Source organism: Ciconia boyciana, chromosome 1 (genome assembly GCF_034638445.1).
Source record: "Ciconia boyciana chromosome 1, ASM3463844v1, whole genome shotgun sequence".
Lineage (NCBI taxonomy): Eukaryota > Metazoa > Chordata > Aves > Ciconiiformes > Ciconiidae > Ciconia > Ciconia boyciana.
Window position 1 is genome coordinate 41,540,347 of NC_132934.1, and position 25,181 is coordinate 41,565,527.

Below are 25,181 nucleotides of genomic sequence, written 5' to 3' on the forward strand. Positions count from 1 at the left end.
CTGCTATAAGCATGTCAGATGGTATTTCACATCAATTTTCTACCGCTGAGTGGGACTCTCATTTACTTCCCAATGTAGTAAGTATTACTGAAGTAAAGTTGGTGCTAGTCTTGAACAAGACTGCTAAAGAACACTAAGGAAAGAAGGAAGGGATGAAAATGTGCCTCTGTAATCACGTCTCAGTGAAACACATAGTTAGCATGGGCAGCTCATGTTGTTTGCAGGTACTTTGTTAATGTTAAATAAAAAAGCTCTCTCTGTGGGGTTGAGCACAGCTGAAAGAATAGCTGGTTCCAAAGGGAAAAGATGATTTCAGTGATTACTTGTGGTCTTTAAAAATAGTTTTGTGACAATAAGTTCACCAACCACAAGCTGTACTCCTTGCATGTTTATTCAGTTGTAGAACTAAATCTATATTTGGGGAAGCATGAGAAGTTAAGACTTAAGAAATCCCAAGATCAAAACAAAGCCACTTGCTGCAAATCATAATGTTAGCAAAACAGATAAATTAAAAAATGTTTTTTGGGGAAAAAAATAAAGGCTGATAAAATCCAGGTGGACCTGCAGGAAACTAGTGTTGCAAACTGTTATAAATGTTGTCAGCTATAGCCACAGAGAAGGAGATCCAGCTGCTGTGTGTCGCTCTCCAGTCAGAGCTGAGGCACTGCAGGAGCTGTGCTCCCTTTGGAGCATCGTAGCTGAGCTCCCTTTCTTCATATCTGATGGCACCTGAACTCCTGCTGCCTAGTTTCTGTCTTTGGGTTCGATCCTGCATTTTTTATTTACCCTGAACTTGCTTGGAGTCTATGTAAGCTGTACTAATGGCTGTAGTCTGATTTAATAATCTCCTGGAGAGTCATAGTCATTGCCTGGGCTTACAAATTTTTGAAGGAAGAGAAAAATCTGTACCTGCCTTTTTGATGGTGTTCTGACCTTGATGTGTTATTTGTCCCACTCACTATTCTCCACCCATGTTCACAGAAGAGCGGGTAGCAGTTTGTATAGCATGCAAAGACAGGGTAAAAGAAAAAGTGTGGAAGCCCATGAAACCCAAGCATTTCCTCCAGCAGTGGTCTTATGCATGGCTCCACTGTCACAGCCCATCTTGCACCTTCTTTCTGGCCCAACAGACCTTACAATACCCAAAGCGTCTCCATTTGCCCTTCAGAAATACTTAGAGATTTTTCTGGGTTGTGGACAACATCCGAGATGGATTTTGTTTAATGAATAAGTAACAGTTATGTGCTTTGGATCATTGGCTACTTCATGCCCAGGTCCTTCCAGTGAAATCAGTGGATTTTGGGCTGCAGAGCAAAAGAAGGTACTACTCCCAGCAGTATCACAGCAGCTCTCTGCAGATGAATCAGTCATTTGCACTGTCTACACAGTGCCTAAATATAAATCTGTGTATAGAAATGTTTAAAGAAGGCTGAGGAAGTTATGTTCGTTGATACACTGTTGTCGAGAATATAGCGGGCTTGTCAAAGAGGATGGCTCCTTCACTGACACAGGACCCCTCTCAGGAGGAGTAGACGTATTTGCATGGAAAGAGATACCATGGTCGATAAATTTTTCAAAATGAGTTGAGAGTTTTTGTTGCTGTGCTTTCCTATAATTTTGGTTTTCGTGTATCTTTAAATTGTAAGAGCATTCTGGATGCAGTATATGTATTTTGCCCCTAAGACTTTGCTTCTTTTTCTTTTTTGCTTAATGTATTCTATTAATTCAAAAGAAAATCAAGGCAGAGGCTGAAGATATAGTCTCTGTATTTGGCAAACAGCAATTTCCAGGCACAGGTTTGCCTTACAGCAAATGTAAGCCTCTCATTTTTAAACATCCACATGGACTCCACGTTCCAGGAGTCCCAATCTCCATCAATTCTCTGCCACAGTGCCTGCTTGCATTTCCTCATCCTTTTTTCTTGTTCACTGAGTATTTTCGGGACTTAACTGTTTAGCGATTTATAACTTGCATGTGAAGGCAGGCATTCCTGCAGCGGCAGCCAGGTGCCTGGACACCTCCCTACTCGCTGCTATTTCGCAGGTGCAAAGCACAGACCTTTTTGCAACTGGTCATTAATCATGAACTGTCGGACTCAAATATAAAGATTGGAAACTGCTTAATGCGCTTCAGGTTCCCTTTTCAGACCAGTTCTGAGCTGAGTGAGCACACACAGTCACTATTCTCTGAATATGTATCAGAGTGGATTGCATTAAAGTCCTTTTTTTCACTTGCTGGTGAAGAGATTCATTAAGCACTTATGGTTCAATGTGCCACAAGAAACTTGGGAATTTGACTCACTGGGTCTGAAAGCATGTACTCCGGCTGAAAGGATGATAAAGGATATAAAATTGGCATTGTGATTTTGAGGCTAAGGTTCCTCCAGATTTATTTAGAAGAACAAGTTAAATAATACTGCAAACAAAAGCAGAAAGCTTATAAAAGGATCAGGATAAATACTGAAAAATAAAATTATTTTTCACCAGTAAAGAAACTGGAGAAGGCCAATAGATCTTGATGACAAGTCAGCAATGATCACTATAAAAGATATACTTGGAATGGACATCTCCACAATTCAAGTGACTGGCTTTACTCCAGGTCTGTATTTCTAAGTCTTAAAAATGATAAGTGTCTAAATAGCTCCAATGGTTTGTGGGCTTTTTTTTTGGTAGAAATTGCTGTAACTGAGAACAGATATGATTGGAATTTGGAAGGCAACATTTGTCATTACTAAACTTGTTTGCTTATATTTACAGTTCTTGAAGAACTATTAAGCGAGGAAGGTTTCAACTTGAAACAAATCTACAGTGTTGTTAGAAGATGTGAGAGTAGCTCCTTTGAGATGCTGTCGTGGTTTAACCCCAGCCAGCAACTAAGCACAGCACAGCTGCTCACTCACTCCCCCCCAGTGGGGTGGGGGAGAGAATCAGAAGAGTAAAAGTGAGAAAACTCGTGGGTTGAGATAAAGACAGTTTAATAGGGAAAGCAAAAGCCGCGCATGCAAGCAAAGCAAAAGAAGGAATTCATTCACTACTTCCCATGGGCAGGCAGGTGTTCAGCCATCTCCAGGAAAGCAGGGCTCCATCACGTGTAATGGTTACTTGGGAAGGGAAACGCCATCACTCCGAATGTCTCCCCCTTCCGTCTTCTTCCCCAGCTTTATACGCTGAGCATGGCATCATATGGTGTGGGATAGCCCTTTGGTCAGTTGGGGTCAGCTGTCCCAGCTGTGTCCCCTCCCAACTTCTTGTGCACCCCCAGCCTCCTCGCTGGTGGGGTGGGGTGAGAAGCAGAAAAGGCCTTGACTCTGTGTAAGCACTGCTCAGCAATAGCTGAAACATCCCTGTGTTATCAACACGGTTTTCAGCACAAATCCAAAACACAGCTCCATACTAGCTACTCTGAAGAAAATTAACTCTATCCCAGCCAAAACCAGCACAGATGCTCTCTTTCTGTCATGTAAATACACTTTGGCAATTTTATGTAGTGCACGGAGAGCCAGATGTAAGTGTCTGTACATCTCAGTTCATTCGGCACTATTTGAGCTGAGGATTGCATGTCGGTGTACATTTTATTAAATGCAAAACTGAGAAACAGAGAAAGCTTCTAAGCCCAATGTCAGTGAACCACACAGTAAAAGCGCAATTATAAAACTATAATAAATATTTATGCACTTAATACATATTGTAAACTGTGCACATGCATGGAATAACAAAAGACTTAATACTGAAGCATTTTCTGCTTTGCAGATTACTTTAGGCTACCATGGCCCACCTGCTTTGGAAGTAAGATTATTTTCTTTTGTTAAAAGTGAACAATTTAAGATTTTCATGTGCATGAAGAAGCAGGCACTGACTTGCATCTGACAAGGAAGATGTACATGACATAGTGTGTCCAGAATCAATACATTCATGTGGTGTATAATTGTCACTTCTTAGCAAGGGAACCTCCTCCCCTTCTATGGACAAAAACCTGAGGCGCTTTTTTACTCTTTACTAGGCTCGCCCTGATTCTTATTCTGTCAAAATAAACTCTGAGATATAAACTCTATTCCTCTGCAGGAAATAAAAGCTCTACAACTTTTTTTTTTTTTTTGTGAATGGAAATGAAGACAGTTGAGAGATAAGTCTGGGGGCTATAATTGTAGAAATGTATAAATGAAACTGTCAAATAATTCCTTTGAAGACACTTTTTAACGTGTATTTCAGAAAAGGAGCAATTTGTGTGATGCCAACCATCATTAATTGGAACTTCTGTGCCTTTGCTTTAATAAATTCGCTCCAGTTACTTGATCCTTTAAACTCTCCCATTAAGTGGTCTGCACTTGTTAAGGGAATGGCGTGAAGCATGTGGTCTATGTGGAATTCTGCTTAAGTGCTACGTCTGTTGGTGAACAGAGAAGAGGTGCCCATCCACTTATGGCACAAATATGTGACCTCCTTTCTGTGGAGAAGTGGGTGGAGAAGGAAGGCTGGAAAGGGTGACTTGGACATCTATTTCTGTAGGGCTTGGTCATACCGTTCTATGAATAACCTGATCTCATTCATCCAAGGAACGGAGCATGTGGGTGATTCCCATATGGCTAAACAAGGATTTTAAGGAAAGAATGTGCTTTTGAGTGCAGGATCAGTGTGATGAACATACACCAAGTGTGTGGTAAGCAGTGGCTTGGAAGCAGCTGCCAACAGAATAAAAAATACATCAGGATATGTGTCACTGGCAGGAATCTTTCAGCTGGAGCAGGTCGGATAAGGTTTTCTGGGGGGATGCTCCAGCCCCTTGTCATCACAGCCCAGGACGTGATTCCATCATGTGGGCAAATTAGTGGTCATCTCTCCATGTGACAGGAAGGTCCCTGAACCTCACCCATGTACTCTCCTTACATAAGTGTTGTGTTTCCAGCCAGATGAGAGGACACCAAGCAGTCCTGGGCAGAGCGTGCAGCATGCGGCTGGCACCTGCCAGCCAGCCTCGGTGGTTTGGTTATATGGAGAAGGTGCTTCCTTCTGGCCCTGTGAAGACATGGTGTGGGGCTACGGGGAAAGAGGGCAGCAGGGCTGGTGAAACAATTCAATATCCCAAGAGAGGCGACAGGATCAGGTCTTGGGCCAAATTCAGTTGTCGCAGTAGAACAGACCATTCACAGGGACTGGAGGTTGCTAGCTCCAGTGCACAGCGAGGTACCTGTCAGTGACAGTTTGCCTCTTCAGGGATATTGTTCCTATACTTTAGGGCACAAACAGAGATTGAGCAGGTGTACTGTGATTTTTCTTCATTTTTCTTAGTATTAGTTCAGCTATTATGCTGATACTGTGATATACATAGTATAAAAACATCACACATGGACAATGTTAGATTGCATGTCCATTTCTAACAACATGATAGTACCCAGGGGCTGGTAAGTGGGTATAAGTGGGCACAAGCAAATCTAATAATTAATGACATCAAGAATATCCTACAGATCACACCTTTAGGCAGGCACAGGCTACAGCCAAAACCCGATTAGAAACAGGTGCCTAAATATGGTGATAAGTGAGGACCACTCACCCCTGGGGGAAAAAAAAACCCAACAAAAAACTCTGCTTAACTGCACCTTTGCTCAGCTGGTCTGTCCCAACCTGAGCACCCAGAGGAGGCTGTCTGACACCCATGCCAGGTGGGGGGAGCAGTCTCCCAGGCAGCAGCATCACTCACCTTTTAGGTGTCAGCCTAGTGCCCCAGGCATGCCGTGCCTGCAGAATCCACAGCCAAACTGCTGGCACACCCAGCCTGTGCCCATCATCACGGCTTCCTTCTGTGGGTAACAGTAAAGTGAGGTCTTGGTGCATAATTGCTACCAAAAAAAAAAAAAAAAAGCAAAGAAAAATGGTAGCGAGGCCGTGGTCTAAGGGATCTACCAAAACAGTGGGGCCTTAGGAGTTACTTCGGCCATAAATTGAAGCTGTCTCCAAGGATAAGTTGAGGGATTCAGTTCACACTGGGTAGCAGGTCTTTTGATGTGACTCATAATTGAGTAGCTAGAGAATATGATCTCTTCTACAAACACATAATGTACGTACAATTTTACACTAGGTATTAATTATGTAATTGTATGTCCCCTTTTTAAATGCAGCAACAGGTAAAACTGTTCCTGAGCAACAATTTTAATGCTATTTCTTTGAAAATCACAACTACTGTGGTTGCAATTCCATGCCCAGTTATGAAGCTGAGTACCTACTGTCCATAGTAATACATGTCGGAGGGAGGCAAGAGAAGGATTAGTGTTTTATGCCACCCTGATTCAGTAAGTGAACTCAAGTTACCTAAACCACATGAAATCCTAGGGTAGCTCATATGGTTTAAGGTAGGATGTCCAAATACCCTGCTGGGCTGATAGGCTTAGGCTTAGAGAATTCCTAAGGGAATCTGAAATAATTTCTGTTCGATATAGTGACTGCTGATGCAAATTAGTTATATCTTTATCTTACACTGAAAAATAGAGGAGTTTCAGCTTCAAATTTGTCCTCTGCATGTTAGACAAGAAGATGGCTTAAATGGCAACAGGGCATCTCCCTGAGATAGTGAGATATCTCAAGAACAACCACTGGTTGATGGAGGCTTCTGGTCAGCAGAAGACATGGCAAATGGGCTCCCTGAAGAGACAAAATCTACAACACTGTGCTGGTTTTGGCTGGGATAGAGTTAATTTTCTTCAGAGTAGCTAGTATGGGGCTATGTTCTGGATTTGTGCTGAAAACAGTGTTGATAACACAGGGATGGTTTCATTGCTGCTGAGCAGTGCTTACACAGAGTCAAGGCCTTTTCTGCTTCTCACCCCACCCCACCAGCGAGTAGGCTGGGGGTGCACAAGAAGTTGGGAGGGGACACGGCTGGGACAGCTGACCCCAACTGACCAAAGGGCTATCCCACACCATATGGCGTCATGCTCAGCATACGAAGCTGGGGGAAGAAGAAGGAAGGGGGGGACATTCAGAGTTATGGTGTTTGTCTTGTGTGATGGAGCCCTGCTTTCCTGGAGATGGCTGAACACCTGCCTGCCCATGGGAAGGAGTGAATGAATTCCTTGTTTTGCTTTGTTTGTGCACACGGCTTTTGCTTTCCCTATTAAACTGTCTTTATCTCAACCCACGAGTTTTCTCACTTTTACTCTTCTGATTCTCTCCCCCATCCCACCAGGGGAGAGAGCTAGCAGCTCTCTTATCGGGGAGTGAGCACGTGGCTGTGTGGTGCTTAGTTGCTGGCTGGGGTTAAACCACGACAAACACCTATCAACATCTTGTCAAAATTAGGTAGATTAAGAATTTATTTTCTTCAGATGAATTTTCACATTTAAACCCATTCTGTTTGATTATCTATTCATTCATAAGCAAATACTTTTTCCCCATAAGTCCTTTTCCTTCCATAATTTTCCTTTCTGGCTTCTCAGAAAAAAAAATCACAGCATTTGAACTCCCTTGTGCCAAATTAGGAATTAACCAGGAGGATATAAATTACTTGTCAGTAGTGGACATGATTGGTAAAGAGTCAGGTGCCACCTTTTGGATATCTGGTTCCCAGCTCCTGAAGTGAAATGCTTAACTCTCCCATGCACTGTGCCCCAGAGTGGCAACCAAAGAGCCACCCCACAGAAGTGGGAAACCAAGCACAGTTACTCACAGGAACCAGTTCAGAGTTACTCAAGAGGAACCCATTCAAAGCTGCTTTTTCAACACCGGTCTGGAGCTCCGGTGCTGAACTCAAGGTGATAGACAGGCACCACCATTCTCAGCCTAAATTTGTCTCTCTTGGGTAGTCCCTGACACCCATTTGATCAAAGAACGGGACTGACAGCTTTCTCTTTCCTTGAAATTTGGAATTAATAAGAGAGATTTGTGTAAAAAAAAACCCAACAGTCCCGGGAACAGGAGTCAAACTAAAGGTTTTGTCTCCGTGCTGAAGGTCCCAAGCACAGGGCTACAGCCCTGGTGGGGCTGCGCCATCACGAAGACGCCTGAGACCGCCGAGCCCTGCTGTTCTTCCCAGTGGCTCCAAGACACACCTGCGTGGGAAGAGCAGCAGAACATTCACTGATAGCAACAGTTATTCTCCTCTCTTTTGGGTAAGAGTGGCCCTGTTTCACTATTTCTTTGTCAGCTTTCCTTGTCCACCTTCCTGTTCATTTGGACTCTTGCAGCAGATGTGGGCTCAAGTCCCTTCTGGCTGAGGAGGTCCTAAGATGATAAGGATTTGGAGGAGGAGGATAACAAGTGGCTTTTTACCTTTAGGTAAGAAGTTAATGGCAGGAGAAGCACTGTTTGACATTTTATTAAGTGGGCACTGGAGGGTGCCCTCTGTACTTGGCTCCTTCTCTGTGCAGAAATAACTTCAGTGGGAATTTTGTGGTCAGAATTGTCAGGCACAGAGTCTTATTCACCTGCTCTTGTACACCTCTGCACTTCAACACTTGCTTTTTCTTCTTTTAAACAAATAGAGAACAGTATTTTAAAAGTTTCTTTCTGGCTGTATTTATCTACTGTACCTTTTGCATCATTTACATCATTTGATGCTGTTTGTAGAAAATGTACTTGCAGCACTTTTGGGAATTGAAGCATGGAAGGAAAGAAAATTACATGTTTATCTTTATTTGATTTCTTAATTTGCGAATCAGGGGTAAGTTAATTAATTGACAAAGAGGTTTTAGATTTATCCGATTAGCAGTTAGGGCTGGGACTGCTGAGCAGTTAACTGTTTTTGACATGTCCAGAACCTGAGAAGATTGGTTTCTGTTACATACTGTTTTTTCTCACTTTTGGCTAAGGTACTTTTATATTTGTTTTAATATTTTTGCTAAGTAGTGAGAATGTTAATATTAGCTAACAGGAAAGGATCTCTGCTTCCAATAGCTTATACTGAATGATTATTTTGCTGGGAGAGAACAAGATGATTTTATACCACAATTACATAGCTCTTTTTCCGTACCTTCTCAATAGTTGGCAGTGTTGAGATTCAGGGTTCTTGCTAGATTCTGCTAAGAGACAGCTAAAGGTCAGCTGATAAGAATTAGTAGTAGTATTGCAGAATGCTAATAATACCAATAACTAATAATTAACTTTTTGTCTGGTGATAATTCTTCAGAAATCTAATCAACAAGCACTGACTCCATTGTGCTAAGTTCTGTACCTGAAATTTATGGTCTAAATATCCAAGGCAGCCAGATAAGACATCTACACTTAATTCAATGTTCTCTGTGTTCTTTATGTTCTGTAGACAGATCACTAAGTGAAAGCGTCTATGAAATGCTGTGAGGTTCCTCCACAGCCAAACTCTTGCTCTGGCACAATTGTCCATATGTCCTTCAATTTCTAATCCCTTTTCCAGGCCAGCCGTGCATTAGGTATGTAGTAGGAAAACTCAAAAGTATTTTCGTATTCCATTCAGATCTCAAATAATTTAATCAAAACCCTAAAGAGTTACACCCAGACTTGGTTTGGCTCTTTATATTTAGCATAACCTAATACTAGGGCTTTATTTCCTCCTAAACTATCTCATTGAATGCTGCTATAAATTATTCTGCTTTTAGCAAAGCATTATTTCATCTTGGGCTCATGTTTTGTAACTTTCGGAATCAGAAAAAGGAAGAATTTTTTCAGCTTATTTCCAAGATTTGCTTAGGTAAGCTTTATGATATGCTTGCAAGATTTGAAAAAACAATACATATCTTGAGGGGTAGAAGGACATCAGTGACATTTCATATGTCCACAATCACAAAGGGAATATATCGCATAGTTTAATTCCTCTCCGACATGGGTTTATGGGGTAGTTTGGAGCCTCAGGAGGCCTCTAGCCCAACCCCATGCTCACAGCAGGGTCAGCTACCAGGTCAGACCAGGTTGCTCTGGGCTCTACCCACAGTGTGGGCTTCAAAACCTCCAGGGACAGAGACTGCACAAGCTCTCTGGGCAGTTTGCTTCACTTCTTAGTTATCCTTGTGGGGAGACATTTCTTCTGTCCAGTCTGAACCTTCGTGGTTTCACCTTATGTCTGTTGCCTCTCAGCCTCCAGACACACGCTGCTGGGAAGAGCCTGGCTCCATCTCCTTGATAAGCTCCTTGTAGATGCTGGGGGCTTCTATGTGGTCCCCCCAAAGCCATTCCCTCTCCAGGTGAACAAGCCCCAGTCCCTCTGCCTGTCCTCACAGGACACATGCTCCAGCCCAGCCATTGTGGTGGCCCTCCCCTGGACTCTCTCCAGTCTATCGGTGCCTTTCCCATACTGGGGAGCCCCAAACTGGATGCAGCACTCTAGATGTAGTCCAACAGCTGTTGAGTAAAGGGAATAACCACTTTCCTTGATCTGCTGGCTGTGCTTCTGCTGACACAGCCCAGGGCACTGTTGGCCTTCATCGCTACCAGGGCTCACTGCTGGCCTGTGCTCAGCTTGCTGCCCACCAGCACTCCCAGGACCTCCTCTGCAGAGCTGCTCCCCAGCCTGCCTTGTTCCAAGGGTTTCTTCCTCCGGGGCTGCATTTGTCCCTGTTGAATTTCATAAGGCTCCTGTTGGCCCTTTATTGGAACTTGACCTTAGGCAGGGCTGGAAATGTAGTGGGAAACAATTGAAAGGAACCAATTGAATTGAAAAGTTGCTCTTGAATCATTCAGGACAGAAATTTAAATACATTAAAGGGAGGAAGAATGTGCAAAGGTATTCCAATGAATCCTTGAAATACCTTGAAATACAGAGACTGAGTCTTTCATCAGGCTGTGTATGGTGTTAAGTGTAGTGTAAAACCTTCTGCTGTAGAAGCAGAGAAGGAAAAAATTCATTAGTTGTGACAGCATAGAGCCCCATATCTAGCAGCGGTCAGCTACATAAAGTGCATGTTAGGTATCTGAAGTGATAGGAGGTGCTGCGTATGCCCTCACACATATATACGTATAACAGCGTGTTAGAATAGGACTGACAAAATGTTGATGGGATGGGCCTGCACATGGGTGGGAGCATATGCCTAGAAAATCCCCTACTTGTCATAGCAATTCATTAAAATCAAGCAAAACAAACGGAGGCACTTACTTTAGGTCCTGAGTATAAACAAAGTTACACAGGCATAACTTCATTGTTCTACTCGCTCCCTAAATTAGGCCTTTTTTGAGAGTTATTTAGGATTGAGGAAGGACATGAATTTAAAGTGAAATAGCTATTCTAATTTTTCATGTAAACAAGCTCTTATTTGATTTTTCTCTGTAATTATTCAGTAGGAAGAAAATTAAAGACTATATTCCCTATCAAAAACCTTTATTAAGTGTTTGGCCCAAATGACTTGATTGTATCATTTTAATGAATACAGAAAAAATTAATCAGCACAAAAATTCATTAATTATAACATGGCAGAAAGCCACTGAAATAGACAACAATGGTTCTTTAACAGACAGATAATTACTCAGACAGACTATTTCAAAGCCATCTTGCCAATGTATCCAATGTGTGGGCAACAGATTCACCAGGGGTTCATAAAGCTCTCAGTGCTTTACATAGACTCCTACATATTTCAGTAGCAGTCACCCTGCTAAGGCTGGCTTATTCTACGGTACTCTACGTACACAAAAGGCAGAAGAATTTACTGCAAAAAGGGGATCCTGATTTTAGGATCCATCTCTCTTTTCATAAACACAACTTGATCAAAATTGAAGACTTTGTGAAAAAAGATATTGCACATAAAAGAAAGCCAAAAAGAGTCTGAAAATTGATACAATTTAAAGCCACATCAGTGCTACCAGCTACTGCAGCCCTCACAAGTGAGGATTAAGTTATATGTCTGTGTGGATGACGTATTTTACATCTGCAGAACTCAGGACACTATGTTTTTTTCTTGAATGCAGTTCCTTTCTTGGTCCATTTGTTCCAATAAATGGACAGCAATCAACTTCTGAACCAGAATCCCAAACAAAAGGTAATATCAAGTGCCTGAAATCTTAAAAGCCACTCCCAGCTGCTCAGAAAAGAGAAATCCTGAAGAAGAAAACTGGGACAGAGTGTCAGGAAAAACATCCTGAAGAATGAAGTGGTTCAAAGTGCATGTTGGCTTCTTACAGAGAATGGGCTTCTTGCAGAGAATGGGCAACCCGCACTATTTTTTTGTCTTTAAATCTTAACTGATCAAAACATAGTAGCAGGACTGTCATGTCAAAAAAATCAGGACATGTGGTTTAGAAATTAAGAGATAATATTTTTAGTTTAAAAAACCCTCCAAATAGCAGGATCATTTTATTCACCTTCAGGTTTCTGGGTTTTTTTTGAGATTTCTGATACCAAGCTTTTCTCTTCAAGCAGTTAGGCTAGAAACTAATTTTTTTTTCCCCACATGAATGCTAAGATTCACTATCAGTGCTGGCACTGCCTGGGAAGCATCAGATGGAGGAAGACCTGGGCTAAGCCTGAGAGAGGCTGGAAGACTAAGACTGCAGCGGACACCCCTGCACTGATGTGGGGCTGGAAGACCTACTGGTGATTTCCATGGGCCAGGTCTTCAGATGGTCTAAAGCTGGTTAATTCTGAAGAAGTCAATGGAGCTGTGTTGTTTCACACCGTCTGGATATTTGGCTAAATCATTCCCTGGCAGAGTTACAGAGCTATAAAGGTGCCAGCACTCTTCCATCATCACTCATGGTGGGTTGATTCTATATTTGCTGAAAGAAAACAATAATTGAGGCACTGATATTTGCTTGACAGATAATACTCATGGCAACAATCTCTCAGGCATTTATTGTGTACACAGTTATTGAGAACACTGACAGTTTTCCTTCACTTGATGATATAATAAAATACTACAATTAGTACAAAATGTACTCAGCATTCAAAATTTAGTCGTCCAGTGATATTCATTGTTCTTGTGATTGACAGATTTTAGTGGAGAAGGGTGAATTTACTTAAGTGATATTTGCATATGTTTTTCAATTCATGCTGATTGATTTGGAGTAGCCAAATGTGATTTCTAGATTTTTGTTTCCTTACCAGGACTACTTACATTTGTTTTGAGGTTTCCCATTAATCCATGTAATCTATTGAGTAAATTGCTATTTATTTAATCATGGATATAGGTGCACTTCCTATGATGAGCAAATGCTTGTCTTTTGTTCCAGCGGTATGTCACTGAAAGGAAACAATGACTTGTCTCTGCATGCTTTGCTGGCTTTAAGATCACAAGAATAGGAAGTAAGGTCAGTTTTCTAAGCAGAAGGAGGCTGTACTAGCACCACGACATTCACAGGAACAAGGTTGCTTTTCTAATTTTGTTATAGTCAAGTGCTGTGACAGTGCAATGGTATCTAATGGAGTGAATAGTAGGAAGAGGACGCTGTTTGTGCTATGGAGACAGAAATGGCAGAAAGAACCCCCAGAGGATCAGTGGGGGAGATAATGACACCCAAGACCCTGGCAACGCTTCCCTGTTACTGCCTAGAAGAATATTCGGTGGGTTTTAGGACAAGAGGAAATGGCCTCAAGTTGTGCCAGGGGAGGTTTAGACTGGATATTAGGAAATTTTACTTCACTGAAAGGGTTATCAAGCATTGGAACAGGCTGCCCAGGGAAGTGGTTGAGTCGCCATCCCTGGAGGTATTAAAAGATGTTTGGATGAGGTGCTTAGGGACATGGTGTAGTGGTGGTCTTGGTAGTGTTAGGTTTACGGTTGGACTCGATGATCTTAAAGGTGTTTTCCAACCTATATGATTCTGTGATTCTGTGATTCTGTTTTGATTGCTTCATTTACTATCAGCCGCTTGCCATAAAGCATTAAATTACCACGTAAGCCTTTTGATAGCTAGCTAGCTATAGAACAAATGCATGCAAATCATTATCAGCATGAGCTCAGGGTGCTTGCTAAGGTGCATCCTCACCAGATATTTAACCCAGGTAAGAACTCAGCTCTGAGGCTTGAAACTTGTATAAATCATTAAAGCTCCCCAGCATATGGGACATCACCCCTTACCTCAGTGCCCTCGGAGGTCAGAGTGCAATAGGGAGGTTAGGTTCACTTCTGAATTTAAATAAGAGAAAGGCATTAAGAAACTGCTGTTTGCTGCAGCAAAATCATTGCTAATCCTGGAACTGCAGAATGGTAGAGTGGGAAAGGGACTTCTGGAGGTCGTTTGGTCCAAGCCCGGGCTCAAAGCAGGTCCATTGAAATCAGATTGCTCAGGATCTTGTCCAGTCAAATTTTTAGTATCTCTGTTGATGAAGATGCTACATCCTCTCTGGACAAACTGGTGCAATGTTTGACTGCCCTCAGGGTGAATTTTTTTCTCCTAGTTTCTAATTGGAGTTTCCTGTGTTGTGGCTTGTGCCCTTGCCTCTCATCCTGTCTTTGGGAAGAGTCTGTCTCTGCCTTCTCTGTACACTTTTGTTAGGTAGCTGAAGACAGCAAGAAGATTCCTCTTTAGCAGTCTCTTCTTAAGATTGCATAAACCCAGCTGTCAGCCATTCCTTGTATGCTGTGTGCTCCCAACACCTGCTAAGGTCCAGGAAAAAGAAGTGAAGCACAAGGACTCTTCCCTGCTCTTCCTTCCCTCTTCTGTTCCTGGGTGCTCAAACCACGTATTGGTGCTGGTGCTGGAGGCCAGTGGTAACGAGGACGAGAGGGACTACTCAGGCAGGTATGATCTAAGCAGGCTGCTGGGGCCTCTGTCTGTGACTGCAAGAAATCAAATTGCAAGCCCAGGCTTAATGGGAAGCAACCAATTAGGGAGTATTGCATACAAGGCTCATCCTGATTTGGGCCAGAGCCTCAGCTCAGAGTCACACAAGCTCTTTGAGAAAAGAGCTGGTTCCTTCACTGTAAGACTTCTCTGCAGCGCGGCAGATACTGATAAAAATTTTGACCATGCAACACATCATGTGCAGATGCTGTTTATGTTCAGCGCAGGTATTTTTAGAATAATTTAAATACAGTTTTAAAAGATGTTATTGTAACTCTTGCTTGTATTCTTCCATTTGCAAGTCCATACTGAGATGTACAAAGTGTGTACCAAGCAAAGAGGAGCGATGTGCACTGATGGTAGAAGGACTCATTCAGTGCACCTCTGACAAGGCTGGATTCAATGAGGCAGGCTGTCTTCACAAATAAATAAGCCATGCATGCCCATCCAGTGCAGCAAACCTTTCTTCCAGTCACTGCATGATTGTGTTGCTAAATACAGAATATCTGACGGTGTAAGAGGAGTTTAGTTTCAGAGGTGAGGTTTCAATTCTACCAAACTCATTCCCATTCCTTAAACTTCCATAAGCTTGACTGGGATAAGGGGGATGGAGAGGAATGAAGCAGTGGCTCAGTTCTTCCCTGCCTCTTCCCCATCCTGCGCAGCCGGGTCTGCAGGATGGGAACTGCACACCCTGTCCCTTAAGACACGTTGGAGTGGCTCCATTCCCTTGGAGCTCCCACAGCCGGTATACAGATTGCTTGGTTAACACTCTTTCCTGGTACTCAGAGTAACTGCTCCAAGACAGCAATACCCAGCAGCTTTCTGGGGGCTCGTCTACTTGTAAAAATCCAATGAACATCTGAGGAGACATGGCAATTTCTTACGCCTGTCAGATTATTCAGTTGCCAATGCACAGCATGTCACAGAAGCATTTTCAATAGTAGGAAGTAAAGTCTGGTTAATCTCTGTAAAGCCCAGAAATAGTTCTCCAATCATCCCAGTTTAATGGGTGATTCTCGTGCAAGGATAGCAATGTCTACAAATTTAAGGTAGCTGTGGATTAACTGAGATACAGGGGCTTTCACGGCACGATCTAGTGAATCATAAAGTTATGCATGTACAAGCAGTTTTTAAATTTCGGTTCAAACATCAAATTGCCGTGCAACATCAACATAACTTTGTCACAATGTTTAGTGGGAAACACTTAGAGCAAAATATTACCCTCTCAGCCAAATATGTGTCAGAGAGAAATATTCATGTCTTTCGGTATGGCTGTAGACACAAACTGGAGCTAAGAAAAAAATACAACATTTTAAATATAAGTAGTTATTTTAGGTTGATTTTTTAATGAAATATTTGACAGCCCTGGAGTACAAATATCATTATTTACTGCAGGATTTAATTAAAAGATGCCTATTTTTGGCAAAAAATAATACATCTGTCCTGAAATATCAGTGCTACTGTACGCAGGCAAAATAAATAAGGAAACACAACTATGAAGTCCACATTTATTGTATGTATGCTTCGAAGTCCTATTTATGGGCCAAATTCAAGAGCTTGCAGAGGAGGTCTCTGTGGATGAGGATTTTGTACTGTAGGGTGGGAGAAGCAAGTAGGATCCCCATGAGACTCCTGTATCTCTTATTGCCACCTCCTTTTCTCCCATGGGGGATGGCTGGTTGCTCCACATAGTCATAGAGTCTTATTTAAAAAACAGCAGGTTTTCAATCCTCTTCTGCCCTACCCTATAACTTCACTTCACTGTCCAGTGAGTTGGAGTCATCCATATGAAGAAATTGGCAGGGTTTGGCCCCAAACCATTGTTGCAATAACCTGCTGATATGTAAGTAGGTAACTGTAACTTACACTCAGTTGTGGGCAGGGGCCTTATTAGCATTCACGGAACTTTAGGTCAGGATTGAGGTGACCATGGGTCTGCAGAAGATTCCCTTAGCGGGAGCTGGAAATCCTGGTGAACCCATGTGTTGTGAAGGCAGGCAGAGGAAAGGAGACCTCCCAGCACTGAATGTCCTCAAAGGAGAAAAATACATATTTCACTGATAAGATGGTGGAATTGGCTGGCTTTTGGAACAGATGTGGCCCTCTCAGTGAGCAAACCTGTTATAGCAATAATCTGGATGAGTTCTCCGCTGATGTCCTTAAAGTGAACTGCTGGCCAGAAATGTTTGTTATACAGAATACCAGCCAGGATAGAAAAGAACATGTGCGATACACACCTTCTTCCCTTGAAAACAATGCCACACTGCAGGTGCGTAAAAAGCCAGTGTTTTCAAACTTTCCTGATCAAAGTGCATAATTGCAAGGGTAGGCTGTATGCATACATATGGAAAATGTGCAACGCTCCCATCAGCTACAGGAGAGTCAGGGCTTCCCAGAACTCCTCTCCAAGTGACCTTAATGGATGAATACCACAAATTTCATCCTCTGCTTCTTCCAGGTGCTTTTTCAATAGCACTGCTGGAGAGAATAGCTTTCGTTCACACAAGTGGCCTCAGTTTCCAGTCAACATATTGCTCATGCTGACACTCTGAAGGGGAATCTGTAAGAAGGAGGGTCCTAATCCTGTTTGTATTCAAGCCCCAGGTAATCTGTCCTTGGTTTGCACATGTGTTGCTGTCTGCATCAGCTTAAGAGAGTATAAAAATGCTGCTGACAAATCCCCTTAGGGTTTCCCTTAGGAATTCTTACAATGTGGGATAATTAGCAGGGCTCTGGGGAAGCCGGGAGGGAGCTCCCTTTCCCCTTCAGGGACTCCGCTGAACAACTCAACCTCCCTTGGTACTTGCACAGCTCACTGTATGATGGACCAGGATTTAAAGCGAACAAACAGGTAGCTACAAACAGACAAAACCAAAAAACCCACAACCTATCTGGTATCTCAACGGAGAATCCTGCAGACCTAGACAAGCAAATATGTGATGTTGCTAAGGGTGCATGCTCCCAGAGCAGCTCCTGGCGCGTTCGGTGGGAATTGCTACCTCCTCTGTGTGATGAAAACCAGGTTGTTCGCCGAGTGCCTGAACGTGGATTTAACAGCCTCACTGGGGGTGGATGTGGTTTTCCTCTGAGGAACTCTTGGCCTTATGTTACATGTTTGCAAAAGCACCCACTTCTCCCCCCCGTCCCTAAAAAGAAAAATAAAAAAACCCCAACTGCTGTAAATCAAGGAAAATTCATAACTCGCTTGAGGTGTAACAGCTGTTGATTTAAGGCTCAACATCTTTGGGAGCACATTGCTGCTAGGAAGATAAAAATCTTTTTGACAAAGTTGTGACCATAAAAATTGCAAGGCTTTAGTCAACATTTAGAGAGGATTTGCATCTCCCTTATAATAAATAACAATAATAATAGCTCACATTTATACGGTGCTTCCCAGATTCAAAATGTTTTACAAACATCAGCTAATTAATCTTATTGAAATACTTTCCCTCACAATACAGTGATATACAGTCCAAAATGTATCTCATAAAGGGGGCTGATGACTCATAAAATGCAGCATTTTCCTCGCTGTATGACTATCACTGGCTTTTAAAATGACAAATATAAAAATCACACACCTTTATATTTATGCAGCCTATTCAATTATTACATCTGTGCAGTGGCCGCTATGGTTAATTTGGGCTGGGAGCATGACTGGAATTTGGATCTCCAGTCTGATTCTCTCATCTCTTCATTCTGTGCTCTGGGATTTGTTCACGTTACGGGGGACTCATGGCAGTCATTGCCAGCCTGCCAAGGCTAATGGTCCCCATCTCCTGCTCAAGGTCTGTGGGCGAAACAGGCTGCTCCAGGGGGCAGGTCAGAGAGGGCACCAGTCACTGGCGGGGCAGCAGGGGTGTTCCCTCTCTCTCTGCAAGGTCTGCAGAGGCCATGGAGGGAGAACAGCATTGGCAGCTCTTGTAAATACTCCCCGAAGTCCTTCTTACTCTGTTTTGGGAATGTAAAGGAGACCTGGAAGGGATATGTGCCAAATTTGCTCTCCTCTTGTATCCCCCCTCCTTGTATGTCCCATCTCATACCATGTCCCTGAAGGAACATGAATCAAGCCTGTGGTGGTGAAAAAGGGTTTTTGCTAGCACAGTTTCTAGCACATATTTCTTGACTGACAGACAATATTTTTGTGAGAATCCTACCAGTCAAACCATACCGCTGACTTACTGTCGATAATGGCTGATTGAGGTTTTCCTGCCATTCCCCAGCAAAAAAATCTCTGTGTTCCCAGTGCAGAGGATATGTCCTCAAAAGTTGGAAGCACAAAATAGGATTGTACCTAGGGATTTGCTTCTCCCAGTGTGTGCAGTACTGGGAGATCTTTTATTCAAAAAGATCGGGTAACTTCACAGCTTTCACCATTGTTTACTGCTTCTTACTTAAAAATTAATGTAGGTGAAAATCCCAGAATCTTTAAACTGACTAAAAATGAGGCCAAACTCAAGACAACCTTTGCACCAGACACATATACTAATGACTCTTCATGCTAATATACTTTACTTTTTCTTTGACTTACTAATTACTGCTACAACTATGGTAGCATTTTTTTATAGTAAGCGGTAAGGTAATTGCATAGCTGTGGGATTATCTTGTGGGATGGGATCATTGTTAAGTACTTCTGCTTTCTCTCTGTAGAAATTTTGAAAGACTGCATTTTAGGTCTTGACTCTTATTTATATGAATGCTGCTTTACTCCATATAAGTAATATCAGAAGCATTACAGTGAATGCAAAAATAGTTTACTAAGTCTACAAGGCCCTTTTAAGCTGACAGAGTGGTACAAAGTGTCCTTAAACATTTATGAGAATCAGACTGTTGGGGCTCTTGTTTAGCTCAGATCCATGCTTGGTTTAAATCAGTTTGTTGACTGAAGAAAACGACAGCAGAGGAAACTGAAACCTGTGGAGTTTGCTCTCCTCTCACAGGCAGGTCTTTTTGCACCACAACAAAAGAGACAATGGCATCCTAAAAAATTTTCAGCAACTACCAGGATGCGTCTTTCTGGGCACCAGCTGTGCCACTCAGCCCTGCCAGGCCCAGCACACCACAGGTCCTGTGGCAGGGCTGGATCCAAAGCCTCAGCTGCCCCAAGTGCCTTGCTGAGACTTCAGGAGAGGAGCGGCCACCTGCAGCGAGGAAAGCCCCTGTAAGTCAGTTCTGGGGAGGAAGGACCTGGAGGCATCCAGCCATGGCTGTCAGCTGCTATCATCCAGCCCTAGCCTGCCCCTTACCTCCATCCCTGTTCTCGACAGTCCTGCCTCCCACGGCGTAGCTCTGGGTTTTCTAGCAGAAGCCCTTACCTGAATAAGCAGGCTTAGAGGTATTTGAATGCTCTAGCTAGTTGCTCTTGAAATGCAATGCTCTAGAAATGCTAGCAATGCTCTTGAAATGTGTTGCCTCAACTGTGAAAGGTCACTTTGAACAAAGGGGGTAATATAACCAACTGACCTTCTCCCCTTGTGTAGTCAGTCATAAATGATGACTCTGGACTAAAATACGTTTGCTACTTTTTCCGTCTGTTACAGCTGAAGAACTACCATTACTGTGGAAGCACGAGCCAGGTTCTCTCCAGTTTGTGCTTCGTCAGCAGGGAAACTGCCCGAGTTCAGGCTGCAGCATGCTTATTGCCGGTGGTGCGTGAGGTCGGATGCATGGAGCCAGCTTTCTGCTCCCAGATCCACTTTGCAGGATTGCCCATTAGCAGAAGATGATAACTTTTCTTTGGGACTTCAGCAGATTTGAGCTGACAGTTGTCAACATGTGAGATGTGAATGTGGAGCCTTTATGGTAGAAGTTCTAAAAAGTTACTTTTTAGGCTAGAAAACGTACTTTAAGCAGCGACACATGATGCTTCAGTGACAGGTATGGTTTTCAGATCATACCTTGCTTCTAATAAAATACTTTTTTGCATGTTATCACATCACATGAATGATGTTTATATCATCACTCAAAGAGTATTGCCATGACCTCATACTTGCAGAGTAATTCCTGTGATTTATTTACACATTTGAGAATGATTTTACGTGTTTAGTTATAATTTCCGTTTAAGCCTGAAAATAAATGTTTGAGATATCTAAGCATGAGTTTATTGTTCAGACTATTCTTTACACTCAGTACTGAGCACAGAGCCCTCTTCACATTTTTAAACTGAACCACACTGTCAGTTGGGTGAGGGGAAGACTAATGAAAACTTTGCCGGTAAACAGGGATCAGCACTGCTCACCAGCTTTTAATTCATGTAAGTGCTAAGGAATTGACATAAATTTATGTGTAACCACTTAGTGATAAGTAGAAAACAGGTAAGGAAAAAAGTATTATCATATGACTTGAAATTGCCATGAATCTAGTAAGTAACAGTTAATACCTCCCTTTCTGCAAATACTAATGTACACAAATACTCTGGATAGATGCTCAGGCTACTCTACTATAAAAAGGCTAAAACCTCAAAATCTACAGAAGACCTCATGAGAAATAGGTCAGAATGTGGAGGACAGCGGAGTCCAAATGGCATGTATCTTACATCACATGGCTCTTTAAATCATTATTTTTCTTAAGACCAGAAGGACTCCTCTACATTTTATAGCTCAGTGGGTAGAGCCTCAAGCCAAGATGTGGGAAACAGAGGGTCAACCCTCCTTTCCTCCCACAGGATTCAAAACCACATCTCCATATGCAAGGAGAGAGTGTTATGTTATAATTTATTTTGGGAGATACGGATCTGAATCTTTTTTGGGAAGATACCTGTTTTAGCCAAGCTTTTAGCATTACAGTTTTGAGTTTAAGGACAGAGGCTGCACTTAAATTCCCTTTTGGGTACACAGGCCAGAGTCCCCTGGGCACAGAGATGACAACATTGCTAAGCTGACAGTAGCAGTATCATGACAAATCCATGGTTTTTACCTTAGTATAGTTGTCTTACCTCCTTTGACACCAACACCTCTTCTGAAAGAGCTGTTGAAGAGAAGTTTTGGTCTCGTCATATGAGAAGAAACATAACTGTGCAGGAAGAGTTTTTGACAAGTAATTGTAATGTTCCTCCTCAGTGTCCTCACACCCTCTTCTCTCAGCCCATACGTTATAAATAGAGTTGTTTTATAGATTCTATACATTTTTAATGTATACATCTTTAATGAGTAAAACCTTTTAGATAATTTTCATTGAAATTAAGGCATTTACAGAGAAAATTCTAAACCATTTCTTAAGCATAAAAGAAACAGTTTAGCTCCTTTTAATCATGTCTACAGATCTGAAGAAAGATGAGCAACCTCTTTGTAATCGTGGCAGTCCTGTACAGCATCCCTTTCTCTGCATCCTTTCTCTTAGAGATCTGTAAGGAATAGTTAGGATAACCCTGTATAGATTTCAGCCTTTTATAAAAGTTTATTCTCCCAGATATTGCCCTTATTTATTTATATATTTTAAAATTTCAAAAGCAGAGGACTCGTTATAGTCAAGTATAGTTCTTCCAAGCTAAACCAGACTAATATTTTACAACCAATGTAGCATAGTGTGGAAAGAACAGAAGTAAATAAATCAGCTGGTGAGCCATTATCATTCACTTTACATAGTAAAAAACAAATGTAGCTGTCATTTTCTAACTTTTATTGAAAATAAATTGAAAAAGTATATCATTCTTAAACCTAGCAAAGAAACAGAGAACTGCCTAATATTCTGTGATGCACATTACTTGTGTAATATATATTACAAAGGGGGGAAAAAAGAATGAAGTAGTGAGATGGTTTAAAGTTGTAAAAGTGGCTTATCATATCCCAGAATCATAAAAGACTCATTTGAAGGAGAGGGAGAATAAAGAAGGAGGAAAAAATCTATTAAGAGTAAGCAAAGTAAAGAGCAGTTGTTTCTAGCTTCCTACACTGCTTTGCAGCCACTGTATCAAGCAGAGAAAAGGGTAGGTGGGTGTGGGTGTTGTGAAAGTCCAATATTGGAATTGGCTCAAAACCTCAGATTTCTGAAATACTTTATAACACTGAAGTATTATTTTTCAAGGATACCAACATAATTACGTAGACTTTTCTTCTGAAAAGTAAAAGAAACTTACTATCAATTTTCTTCCAGCTCTGTGGATTGCAGTCACAAAAGCAAAGCAAGGAGTAAGTCCCCGTACTTTGTCAGGGTGTTCAGAGGCGTGTGAAGCTTTGGTAGCCCAGATGAATGAGCAGGGTTGTGCTCCATAAGACGTTGTCCCTTTTCCAAGCACCCGACCTGGGAGTCAGTTGTGCTGAGGACAGTTTTGATCTTCTCTCCTCATTGACCAGACTAAACACTGAGCTGGGTGAACTCCTTGTGCAGTCTGATGAATTCAACTGCATAATTCATGCTTGCCCTCCTATAACTAGACCAAGCCTACAAAACTAATTCCCAGGGCAACGTGACAACGATCAGTTTACAATAAGTCTCCTCCAACCCACAAAGTTTTGGACCAAGTAGCTATGCAGAAAGGCTTCTTAATTAGTGTCACTTGTCCCTTCTACTACTCAAGGGTTGTTCAGCCCCGTTTCTGGCACTTCGTGCCTCATTACTACTGAAATCTAGAAGAGTTGCATAACCACTATTTTGGATTTCAAAACCAGCTCAGTTGAGAAGTTCTCCATCTTAAATGCTCCAGACAGCCCTTTCCAGCAGATGATCAATGGTCAGCTGACATGCCCAGGGTGCTAACAGCTATTGAAATACGCACTGATGAGAAACTTGCTCATCAGGGTATTTTATGCAATTTTTTATACGCTAAAAACACTGTCCAGTTTCCTCAGAGCAGTTGCTGATCACACATTAATTATCCTTTAGAAAAGACCATTACCAAAGGCTAATAAGGTTTAAACCTGTTAAGGGGAAAATACTTGTCCTGTAAAATATTTTTTGATAGTCAACATATAATAGCTTGCTTCAGAAAAATACAGCAGATGCCCTGTTTAGGGGGAAGTAACAAGTTACACAGTGTTCAGCTCCTTCAGAAGACCTCAGGAAAAACAGGACAGGAATTAAATTCTAATTTATAGTATCCTAATTGTGTCAGTTTACACGGAGAAATAAACAAAGCCTTCTTCTAATATGCCTCACAAGCATGTATTATAGCATCCTCCAGAAGCAATTTCCAGTGAGATGTATTTTCATGCACAGTATTAAAAAGTTAAGGAAATTGGAGAGTATATTTGACGATAAAATCAGAAAATTAATGGAAATGGATAACCCACTCAGATATTCAGAAAAAGTGTATGAAGGACCAAATACAAAGCCAGAGGAGAGGAAATACTTCAATTCATGAAGAGAAAAGTGAATGGTACTACTGGTTTGCTTTCTTTTTCCTTAGTATTAACTTACATGCATCCAGTAGCTCCAAGAAGTCCTAACCAAGACTGGAATAATTTTATATTAAATCCTTTATATATACTAAATCTGACACAGTCTGATTCTCCCTTCTTCTCCCTCCTCCCCGAAAATATCCATTTATACTTTCTACTCAGAGTAAGAAGCACACAAATTGTAACTGAATGCTAAATACAATTATCATTACAACAATTTTGCTTTGCCCACAGAGAGCTTCATGGTGTCATGTAATGTGAATAATTTCCTGGTTTGTGAAGAAAGACATATAATAATTTTGTTTTCACTTTAAACTGTCCGCTATTTCCTGCAGCAGTCTTGGGAAAATGTATGAAATAGTTCATACTTTTGCTCAATTCCTTTTAAATACAAGATTTAAAGTGTATGTGAGATGGGTGCATCTGTGCACACTTTAAATGTCATTATATGAAGTTCTGTGCATGACTGTTCATTTTGAGCCACTGGCAAAGCTCAAATTGATTTTGAACTTTTCATCTGCCATAGGAATACATATTAACACGTCGGACAAATCTGCAACTTAATATAGTGGCTACTGTGTAAGTGACAAGTCTTACCTGAGCTGGAAACTGTGGTGTTCAGGATTATTATCAACAGAATCTGTCCAAAAGGATGCTTTGTTTTCATCGTTTTGAGCATATTCTCCCTGAAAATACATTTTTTACATAATTTCCTTACTTAATTTTTATTGAGCAAGAAGCCATTTGCAATAAATTATTTTCGATATTTGGCACTGGATAAAATACTCTTTTAGATGATGATTATTATATTTATCCTCATTTTGGGGAGGCTGTACAAGAAGATAACAATAAAATGAACCGCAGCCTGTGGTATACCTTAGATGTGGCATTGATTATGTGGCTGCGACTTTCCCATTGTGCCCCTGTTCCTGGCACCCAGTCAAGCTCCTGACAATAATGATTCAGGTTCTCATTCTTACTGAGCATCCCCTTCTATTTCTGTAAAAAGCCTTTTGGCTCAGCTGGCTTCTAAACAGGTGTATCCCTTTTTTCTGTACCTCATTAGGCGCCTTGCCAAGGAGAGAAAGGATGATTCAACTTTTCTGTCAAATGGTCTCTTTTAAAGTGGCACTTTTGAAAGTGAGATCCGGTATTTTGCTGGTGTGTCTGGCCTCAA

General features: G+C 41.8%; 2 long non-coding RNA genes across 2 annotated transcripts in view; both read left to right on the top strand.

The window, feature by feature from the left end:
* The window catches only part of LOC140652645 (uncharacterized), a 37,795-nt gene extending 17,070 nt beyond the window's left edge, over positions 1 to 20,725 (top strand). The window contains exon 7 of the long non-coding RNA XR_012042897.1: positions 20,210 to 20,725. This is a non-coding gene — a long non-coding RNA (uncharacterized lncRNA). The remainder of the gene's footprint in view (positions 1 to 20,209) is intronic.
* Positions 2,495 to 12,536, top strand: LOC140652649 (uncharacterized). The gene is made up of 3 exons (XR_012042898.1): positions 2,495 to 2,598; positions 7,939 to 8,098; positions 12,350 to 12,536. It is a non-coding gene; the product is annotated as an uncharacterized lncRNA (long non-coding RNA).
* Positions 20,726 to 25,181: the final 4,456 nt, after the last annotated feature.